The sequence below is a fragment of the Athene cunicularia genome (assembly GCF_003259725.1).
Source record: "Athene cunicularia isolate RWA chromosome 1 unlocalized genomic scaffold, athCun1 chr1_part1, whole genome shotgun sequence".
Taxonomy (NCBI): Eukaryota; Metazoa; Chordata; class Aves; order Strigiformes; family Strigidae; genus Athene; species Athene cunicularia.
In genome coordinates, this window is record NW_020799091.1 from 21,835,310 (window position 1) to 21,846,417 (window position 11,108).

The window sequence follows — 11,108 nt, forward strand, 5'->3', positions numbered from 1 at the left end:
TTTTTGCTACTAGTATGCAGAACAAAGAGGTTGTGCTTATGCCATGTTGGTATGTTTGGCAAATAGTGTGGAATGGGTTTGGCCCTCTATTTTTAGTTTAAACACGGGTCAGCTCCCTGAACAAGCATGTAGTGATGATGTCAACTTTCTGATCAAAAAACAGGTAACAAAACCATTTGGGAGCCCTTTCCAAAAGACTGATTTTGATACTTCCATCTCCAAGCTAGCATAATTCGCAGAGAAAAGTCCTACACAGAAAAAGAAGAGGTGGAAAACCTCAATTCCTACTACTGCCACTAGCATTACAGATATTTTGAGGGTGTCAGATTTGACTGTAGACTCCTAGAGGCAAAGAAGTTTTGTTGTAAGGAACCAAACCAGAACCACTGAATAATTTTTGAATGAATAAGTGCTTTCAGAAATACAATGAGGAAAGTCAACAGTCACTAAGACATGTCAGCCCCAGCTGTGATCCATTACAGCATAAAGCAGGAATTGTGTCTGATACATCCTTCCAAAATGTGTTGCCTTGGAAAATCTCCAAAGTTTTGTTACCTTACTCTGCAACAAGTGACAGAGCAGAGACAAGGCAGCTCCAGCAGGTGCTGAACTTCTCCCATAGACATTTAACATCTATCTCAAGACTTTCAGAAATAGACACGAAAGATGTGGCATTAGACCCTAAGGTGCATCTGGCTGTGTCCCTGAAGCTGCTGCAAGTGTCTTCATCAGCTGTGCTGGACAAGCCAGGCAGTTCAGAGGATGCACTTGGGACAAGTGCTGGGAACTGACTCAGAGGTTGTAGCCACGGCCATTTGCAGATGCTTGTCACCAGCAAAAAGGCTGATGAAAATAAAGACATGACCAAGCATTAGCATTACACAAAACTGGAAGATATCCCACTATAGCAGCAGTAATGGCAAGGAGTCCAAGCCAAAATCCACAAAAGTAACTGTAATTCTCCACATTAATTTCACTATGTGTAAAGGGATGCTGTCCTGCTGAGGTATTTTAACCAGGCAAGGAATGTCTTGTCCATGTGCTGTTAAATTGTTCCCTTCTTGACTGCCATAATTTTTTTTATTATATGCATATATTTCAATATACATTACAGAAATGTAGATTACATCAGTGTGTATATATATGGATACTAAATGTTATATTCTTTGCCAATTCTGTCACTGAAAACCAAGAACAGCCACTAGCAAGCCATTTGCTATTCAAAAGAAGGAAAACATCCAGTTAAATATAAACTACACATTAAAGAGAGGTAACAGCACACACACACATGCGTGTGCAGTGTATACAAAACACAATCTTAATCACCTGCTTAAAGACACACTGCCTGTAAGAAGGGGACCATATCACTCTCTTCTGTTAAGTGCTGCTTTAACAGCACAAAGGGAGGTGGGGGGGGGACACCAGTCCACCGTCACAGACGGCAGGGGATGATGGTTTCTTTTCCTCAAGCTCTCCAGCATTAGCTATGCTTCTAAGGTAGCATCTCCCACTCTTCTCCAGGCATCTCATAGCCCTGGAGAATTTCTTCCATTGAAAAAAGGAGCAGTGAGGTGCTCTCTCCAACCCTTATGCCACCCACTTACCAGCAAATCATTTACTGAAAGGGGAACACGAATTTCCCCTGGACACGAAGATGATGCTGGTGCTCCAGTACTGCCTTGGGAGAACAGCAGGGTGCTGCAGCTCACCTGCTTGCTTTCCAGACTCTCACTGCTACTTATCAGAAATTCCTCTCCCATCCCAGGACAACTTCTGAGATGGCAAAGACCATCCTTTTCCCCAAGTCCAGACAAGAAGTCTTCCCCAAAATTTCAAAGCAGGCAAACTTCAATGTTTTGTCTCAATACCTGAGAAAATTCCATCTGGGTTACTTGTGATGATACATGAAATCCATTTTGAAATGAGGGAGAGAGTCCCAAGGGGAGTGCTTCAACCTTCCAGAATTCAAGCTTCAAAATCTTCAAAATGGAAGTTCAGTGATGCCCATTCTTCTCCACATAGCTTCAGCTGTAATTAACATCAAACGTGGCACACTGGAAGCCACTCAACAGGTAAAAGTTTGGATAGACATTAATTCCCCTCCTGGGCTACTACAGAAACACACAATATATTAGGCTTAATTTGCAGAGGGGAATTTGACGTTACAATCTCTTCCCAACTGCAGGCACAATGGAAGGCTGGGACAAGATACAAGACAAGACTCTTCACCACCCAAGTGTTTCAAGAACACGTTAGAGAAATATCTGTTAGACACAAACTGGATGTAGTGCATCCTGCCTCAAAGCAGTGAAGACTCAGGTGCAGCCAGACAGCATGTTTGTTTTGGCAGGGTTAAATCATGAAGCCAGACAGATGTTCCTCTCTCCCCAGGCTACTGCTTATCACCCCTGTAGCTCTACCAGAATAACCATCTGGGGAATTGTGCTGCAAACAGCATCACTGAAACGAACCCAATGCTGTGTCTACGACCAACTAGGTGGCAAGCCACTGCAGCCAGCAGCTGAGGCAGAGGAGAGGGATGGGACACTTTCCAGGACGGATTCCCACCTAAGTACCACCATCCAGCAAAAGGCAACTTCAGTGCTCTCAGCCCTTTTAGCCCACACTTCAGACACTGAGGATCCTCTGGCAGCTCAAAACAGCACCCAGCTGTCTAGAGGAGGGCAGTACCCCATTTGCCATCCAGAGTTCCTAAGGGATCAAAAAGTTGTCTTCCAGCCTATCCAATAAAGGGCATCACACCCCTCTCATTACATGAATCACTATTTTCTGATGAAAAGGCATCTAATTGAAAAGTCTCCCACCAGCTCTAATACAGTCTCCTCAAATAGTTGTTCAGCATGGCTTCAAATTACACTTTGCAAGAAAATTGCTTGATTTAACTCCCTCAATTTGTCATAAAACCTGAGGGGATCTCCACTGATAATAAGACTTCCCAAATGAAAGTCTGAGACAGATTGCCAGGAATCTACTTGAAGTAACACATAGCCCATAACCTGCCAGGGACGCAGTTTTGGTATCGAGCAGAAAAAAATTTAAGCTCTGGGATACAATATTAATAAGTGAGCTTCAGACTTCTTAAACCCAGATAAAATGAAAACACGGCTTTGCATAGTCAAAAAGCCTGATCATGTCATTCAGCATGCTCCAGCCACGGTCCCTGGATAATAGTCCTTGGAAGAAAGTAGGAAATGTCCCTTGGGAGATAAGGAAGCAAGTTAGACAGAGACAGAAATTGGTTTGTTATTAGAACAGTAGTGGGGAAACAAACAAAAAAAAATAAGATCACCCAACTTGCATGTAGAACAACAAACACCATCTTGCACAGACGTGGGACACATCTGATGAGACAGACAGAAGGGAGGAGACTTCCCCCAACACCATGATTTCACCAGGAGCAAGTACACAGATGAGTGAGGATTTAAGGGCAGATCAAAGTGGGTATAAAAGAGCAGGAAGCAGGCAGAGGCCAGCAGATAGCTTGTGGTGAGCAGTGGCAACTCCAGCTGGAGGAAGGGCCAAGTGGCAGCATCAGACCCTGGTCACTCCTGCCCAGCAGCCCATAGGCATCCCTGCCTGAGCAATGTGCTGGACCACGGACCGGGGTTTGGCCACCCCCCTGGACCAACGTGTCTGCAGGTCAGATGTTTCTCAAACAGACACACTGCCAGCATTGATGCATGGCTTATCACCACACTACTGTCCCAATTAAAAACTTCCTCCATTACCATAATGGTACTGACTCAAAGCAAAGGAACCCTTTCCTTTACTGGGAAAGCAGGAACGGTGTTTCTGTGCAAGATATGGAAACGTTTGAAGAGATTTTTTTAGAGGAAATGCTCAGTAACAAACTCTGGAAGTGTTTGCTTGCACAAGGCAGAGTTCAGCCCATGCTGGACATGCACTTGTTCATGGAAGAAGGAGAACTGAAGTTGTATGCAGCCAAGTCACAGGGCTCCCAAGATGACTCTAGGCTTCTGAGAAAAGTTTTGCTATCCTTAGGTAATTGTGTCTGCAAATTAAGTGTTCAAGGTCAGGTTGGATGAGGTTTTGAGCATCCTGATCTAGAGAAAGATGCCATCCCAGCCTAACCATTCTAACATTCTATGAAACATCAAATTATCCTACAACACTCCTTTGGGCTTACTTTATAATGACTTTATTTTGACTGTGTAATTAGAATAATTCTTCATTAATTCAGGAGTTTTTCTGCTGATTTGGAGGCCATTCTCAAGGGCTTTCCCTACACAGACCTCCAAGTCAGACCTGCCAGCCCTGCACCCTGATGTGGCTTGGAATAGCAACACGACACAGCCAAAGAATTAAGAAAAACTTCCCTTTTCTGAAGAAACCAAAGTTAATTTCTCATTAAGCAAGCCAGCTGCATTCAATACACTGCAACCTTCTGAAGGCACTTGAATGATTACAGACCTAACACCAAAGCTTTCTGCAAATATGATTTATGCCAAAGAGAAGCCTAGAATGAAAGAAGCTAAAATACTTGCTTTTAGACCCAGTATTCCCACATTCCATCCATAATTCAAGGGCTGGGGAGGGATCAGCTCCTTCCAAGCCCCATGTGTTCATCTTTGCAGGCACAAGCAAGCACTTCACACCCCGTCAACCAGTGTGTGTGGCCAAAAGGATGCTGCATGTCTGCAGTTTCAGGGGTGGCTCCTGATATCAGAAGTAGTAACTCCCATGGGAGAGTTCTTCAGGAAGACCTTCCCTGAGAGATGATACCCTGATGCACACTGGATTAAAAGCAAAGACTGAATGCTACCATCCGATCAAATCACTATTGTCCCTTAACCACATACCCCACTGACTACTCAGTGACAAAGGAGCCAACAGCACACATCTCAGGGGGGTTACCAATGCCCCAACTGCCTGGGAACAACATGAGGAGTGGAGCATCTCACAGGGAAAAGCCCGGGCAGCCCAAGCCAAGGCAGAGGGGGATGCTGAGCACCAACAGTGTGGTCACACTTCCAGTGTAACTGGGATATGGTAACGTCACAACTCACTGACAGTTAATGACCCCTCCCCACCCCGCCAGTCCATAACATATGCCTCACCAGGGACCATTGTTTTGGGATGGGAATTGGGCTGGGCAGGGCAGCCACAGAGCCCAGCTGTCAGGACCACAGGATGTATCTACGTCACTGTAGTCTAGACAGACACCCACAGTAAAACAGGAGCCAAGGACAGTGCAAAGAGATGAAGCAGAGGAGGTAAAGCATGAGGCTGTATGACGGAAAAAGAGAGGGGGGATAATAAAAGCCACCTGCCACCCTATATTTGAGGCAGGGTGTAACCTCCCTCCAGAAGTGGAGCCAGCATGCCCACAAATGATGGACACCACACTCACCTCCTGCCTTCAAGGAGGCACTGCTCCTTCAGCCGTCCCTCACCATGGCAGGGCAGTAGGCACACACTTCTTGCCTCAGATCAAATCATCCTGGCCACGACTGCCCACCCTGGCTCTGCCAGCTGGCCAGCACCACTACCTGCGCTGCCTCTAGGATTGCAACAAGCTGCTCATATTGCATCATCTTCCCAGCTTCCTCCCCTCCCCAGGCAGCTGCCCTCCGCAACAGCGGCCATCATGAGCAGAGAGGGCGACTAAAAACAGACTAGTATTTAGGAATAGCAGTGAGGCAGACTTGGTCCTTTCTGAAAGCACTACAGGCAGTTTCCATGGCAGCTTCGCCCACACCTTGCCTGCCTGCTGTTAAAACTTCATGCTGCACAAGTCACCCGCTTTTGTTTCAGTGTTTGACCCAATCCTGCCCAGCTCTGCAGTTCTTCAGTTGCATACACCACCAGAGCTAGTAAAATCTTCTATTCAAAACGACAAGAGCACCTAATTAATAAATAATTTTAAAAAGGCATATGAAACACCATTGCTCAACTGACTGCAGGGAAAAAAAAATCAGTCTTAGGAGTGTTTTGCAAATAATCCCCCAAGCTGTCACTGTAAAGACTTTGCAGGTCCTGAACACTGACCGATTTACAACAAAATGCCTCTGAAAACTGCATCCATTTTAGGCATTTAAGCCTAAAGTAAGTAACAGAGCATTGCAAATGATACAAGCATGATGTTTGACCGGTCTGACGATTGGGTAACCAACCACTCCTGTTTTCACACACAGATATCAGAGCCCAGTTTTGATATAGTCTACCTAAATAAATCTTACCAGGAAGGAGGTACAATACTGACATGGAATTACATTTCATAGCGAGGTAGGTGTGAAGACTGTTTGCTTTGGGTAAATGCTTTCTAGCCACAAGCTCACCGTTCAGCTCTCCCCTGCTCCCTGACAGGAAAAGCTGTGGTCTAATGGGAGTTTTGTCTCCAAACCCAAACGTTCAAGGCTGCTGATGGGGAGGCGCTAGGGAAAGAGATGTCCAAGCACAGCCTGTTTCATACTTATCTCAAAGCCTTTCTCAAAGTGTGACAAAAGGCTTCTCCACTTCTGCTTGGGATCAAATCCAAACTTGCTGAAATCTCTTGTTCTTTTTTTTTTTTTTTCTCACCCCAAAACAAAGATGACACCCACTAGCCAAACCAGAAGCCAGCCTACAAGCTGCGTGTTTTGGGTCTCACTCCTGCTGCTGCCATGCAGAGGGACCCTGCACCCCTTCAACCTGGGGGCTCCATGCTGGACAGCCTGCAGGGAGATTTGTGCAGAAAGCTCGTAACTAACACTAGTGGATGTGATAGCTGGGCAAGCAGCGAGCACAGGGACCATGTAGAGGTACCAGTAGGTCAGAAATGCGAAAGGTTGGCATGTTCAGCTGGATCCCAGCTGTGAGGTTGCTACTAAATACAGTGAGGACTCAGCCCATTTTACACAAGGAGAGGCATTACCTTGTATCCAGACTTACAGTTTGTTTTGCTGTCTGTGCGGCAGAAAGCCAGCTCTCAACTCACATCTCTCCATGAAGGGAGCTTGTTCTGGCTTGCTTGGAAGGGCAAGTCAACTTACTGAAGAGATTAACTCCCATGAGCAAAAAAAAAATATTTACTGTATACTTGTCATTCAACCCCATTTGCCTAGTAGTTGTCCAATTTGTAGGCTAAAATCTTACTCAGATTTCTCATTTTATGTGAAATGTTATCTGCACCTTCCTGTCCCTCATACAGAAAACCTGCACCTGGAACCCAGTGACATGGATAAATGAAGCCACCCAGCACATAGTCCTGTCAAGCGAAGTTATACAGCTATCCTTAAAAATTATTGTGTCCCTATCAGCAAAAGCATCCTGTTTGGACTAAGTATGCATTTTTTTATTGGGATAACAATTACTAATACCATTCAGCCTGCTAATGCATTTTTTAAATCTTACTATATTTTTCCACATCGTCATTCTGGCATCAAAGGAAATCACTCAATTATATTTACAGGGCTGGGGTGGTATGGAGAGAGACCCAAACATGACAACCTCTGAAAGGTGTTGCATTACACATTTCAACATACTTCTCTGAGCACATACAGTGCCATCTCTCCCCATGTCACTTATCTAGAACAAGAAAGTTTGAAGTATAATAATATAATTATAATAAAATAATAAGTTGCTCTTTAAGCAACAGCTGGAAGGAAATAAACTACTGGCTGTAAATATTCTCCTTAGTTCCACTGCACTAGGACTTGGAAAGAAAAAAAAAAAAAAAAAGTGTGACTTTAAAGCAAAATAACTATGAAACAACTAACAATTATCATTTCCCCCCAAGGGCCTGAAGAGCAGCATGAAAAGCAAAGAGCTGCTGTTGTGCTAATGATGGTCCCCTACACCATGGTGTCCTGATCTCCAGGTATTTCCTTCGAAGGAAAAAGCTGGTTCAAAAGTACTCTAACTTCTGCAATGGTTTATCTGGAGCAGATAAAGCACCACAGTGTGGTTTTATCACTTACACAAGTTTCCTTGAAAGATATCCTTGTGTTTCTCTACATGCCAACCAGGTTATGAGGGGTCGGATTCCTCTTAACTAGCTTTAGCCAACTCCAAAACAGACATTTAGGCTAAGGGTATCACCTCATCCCTCTCTGTAACCAATAGGCAGAGACAGGCACCTCCAAGTATAAATTAATTTCTTCAGAGGAGAGATGGGAAAAATGACCCTCCAGAGACACCTGCCTTCCCTAGCTACTGCAGGGCTCTAGCAGAAATGAAAACTCCAACAGGAACTCAGACTGCTCCTCAAGACAGAAAATGGACTGAACCTAGAGCCAGCAGAAGCAAAAACATCTTGATGGAGTTGGACCTGATTTTCTGTGGGCAGTTAATAGAAAGATTTAAAAGTCTCTGAACAGTTCTTTCCGAAGAAGAATGACTCCTCCTAACACTTGCATTACTCAAAAGTAAGAGTTTTCTGCATAAAAGTTTGGATTTCAGGACTGCCTGAGCACTAATCCCACCACCTTCACAGCAAAGAATATGTGTTTTGCTTCTGCTCTTCTCCAGTTGCTTGACTGTTATGCTTTCCACTCTACTGCTTATGTTGGTAGCTTTCCTGAACTGAAAAGATGCTAGAGGCCAAATTCCTACTCTAATCTCACAGAAATTCTCATTTCCAAATCCCAACAACCACCTATTGTTTTTCTCCTCCAAGATGTTGCACCTCCACCCTAATCCATCATTCCACTGGTGACTTTCAGGTCTTGAATTTTTTTCTTGCTCAGGGTGCCAGAACATTTTGCTCTTTTCTTCCAGAAGATTGCACAGCAAGTCCTGCCTAATGCACCCGTGGTTAGCATGGCAGATACACAACAGTACAGCACCTTTATACTTCAAACCTGTATCAACCAAGTTCAGGCAGCAATTGGAAGACAGACTTTAAAATGCCGGGTTTCATCACTTCCTTTCCATACAGTATCCACATGCCTTTATTCAATGTGTTGCTAAAACAGTGCTGGACAAGTCAGTCAGGTCCTCAACTACATGACCCCTTTTTTTTTTTCCTACAGTGACAATTATATCATACATTCATTGACGAAATCTCTTAATAACTACGTGATTCTTACTGCAAAAAACTTGCAAAAAAGCCTTATGTTGCTGCTCTAGGTAAAGCCAAAAAAGTGAAGGGGTTGATTTTGCTGTATTTTTCTTAATGGCCTGCTCTCAACTTTAGGAAGCTATAAGCACACAAAAGTTTGATACGCAGACTGTCGCTGCAAAGTGAGACAAAGAATAAAAATCTTCACAACACGTATGTTACAGGTCACGGTTTTGTAAATTTTTGGAAGGAAAAAAACAAATAGCGCAGCATGCAGCAGCATCCCTTGCTTAGGAATTCTCACATGGGTCATCAAAACAGCTGTCAGGCAGTATGCAACCTGAGTGGAGTTTAAGCAGCAACCTAAGGATAAAAGACTATATTCTAGTTACTTGAGGAAACTAACCCCCTCTGGAATATTTTCTAAAGACACAGCCCATTATTTACTTTGCTGGCTAAAAGGGCTTTATAAGAGAGTCAATGTAACAAAATAACCTACTGCTACAAACTCAACAGCAGTTTTTCTAATTCATTTTAAGAATCTTTCACCTGATGAAGGCAAGCTCTTCTTCAACCTAAGGGAACAGTTCATTTATCAAATCACACTAATTTCTTGCACAGTAAGTTTACACCTGCCACATATACATCTGAATAAACCTCCCGTATCAGGATTCCCAAATGAAACTACTACTAGCATTATCAGTGGTCTGACTTTGTTATGGTTTATAGTTTGTACTTTTTTTTCCTCCTTTCTTATTTTGCAGAAATTTTTTTTGCTTACTGACTCCAGATTTCACATGAGTGTCTTCTGTTCCCCTGCTATCCACAGAGTTACACCACCTCCCAACCCCACTGCAGAGGCAGTTGGGGAAAGCAGATCCTTTGGAAGCAAGTTCCCCCAAGCTCTGACCTCAGCATGCTTTACCCATAAAATTAAAAGGTAATTTTGCATGGTATTTCTTTCGTAGCAATAGAAAGTGGCACTGTACCACACCCCACAAATATCCCACAGCCAAAGCAAACTCACCTTTGGTTTAATCAAACCACTGAACCGACGTGGTCCACTTCAGACACACAGAGTAGCAACGTATCAGTGTAGCCACCAGTTTTCTTATGGCTCCAAGTGCACCAGCTGCAGAATGTTCCCAGATGCTTGATACCACCAGTGCCTTTTACCTCTCAGACATCATCATCCTCTCTGCTTCATGCACTGAGCTATCTATGCAGCATCTCTGATCATTCACTCAAACACTGCCAACTTGAGTTAGCAAATATTTTCTAGAGACATACCATACTATTTCCTTTGTTGAAACTTCCAAGACATAACCTAGCTGCTAACTTGAGTTAGCAAAGACCTACCACTGAAGCAGCCTGTGCTACCCAGCCTCATGTGAGCTGAAACAAGTGACAGGAGAGTTCTGTCAAGTATTAGCCAGAAAACTGAAGCAGTAATTGCCTCTGCCGCTGGGACGCCAGAAAGCAGCCGCCAGCAGCAAACTTCTCAGTAGACACAACTGCAGCCAAAGATGATGTGCATCCACCCTACAAGTCAGTTCTTCCCGCCTATATTAAAATACCCAGCAACGTAAGACAGTCAGGCTCACACACAGCCAGGAATAATATGGGTCACAGTACACACGGCTATTTATTTTGCAAACACCTCATTTGACAGAACAGGTTCCAGAAATAAATAAATCATCTAGTAGAGGGGATTTTAACCATCTGCCTGAATCAGTACCAGGGACAAACCTCAGTTAAATAAAAAGCTCATTGTTCAATTTTTTTTTAGAACTTCAGAGTGGCTTATAGTAAACTTTCAGAAGTGGATGACTGTCAAATAGCCACTAAATTTCAAGAAAAGCATAGCCTGCTTGTAAATAAGACAGTAATTAATTGCAAATCCTCAAAACCAGGATACTAAGTAAAATCCTCATCCTTGTAATTTAAAGAGGTGAATAACATTTACAAGGAAGGATACAAACAGATGACAAGGATGAGGAAAATGAGACAAGAGCAAATGGAGAAATCTGTACAGCTCAGAAAAGACAGCTGGGTTCTCTGGAAGTCTGTTGAAAGGAAACCCACG

The 11,108-nt window shown here is 43.7% G+C and overlaps 1 protein-coding gene across 3 annotated transcripts in view; it reads right to left on the bottom strand.

Annotated features, from left to right (window-relative positions):
• SLC7A1 (solute carrier family 7 member 1) overlaps nucleotides 1-10,564 on the bottom strand; it is a 47,754-nt gene extending 37,190 nt beyond the window's left edge. For 2 of the 3 annotated variants that reach the window (XM_026860712.1, XM_026860689.1), the window contains exon 1: nucleotides 5,393-5,506. The gene's annotated coding sequence lies outside the window, so the exon portion shown is untranslated. Of the gene's footprint in view, nucleotides 1-5,392; nucleotides 5,507-10,049 lie in introns of those variants that run through there. The other variant, XM_026860696.1, reaches the window with a different exon arrangement.
• Nucleotides 10,565-11,108: the final 544 nt, after the last annotated feature.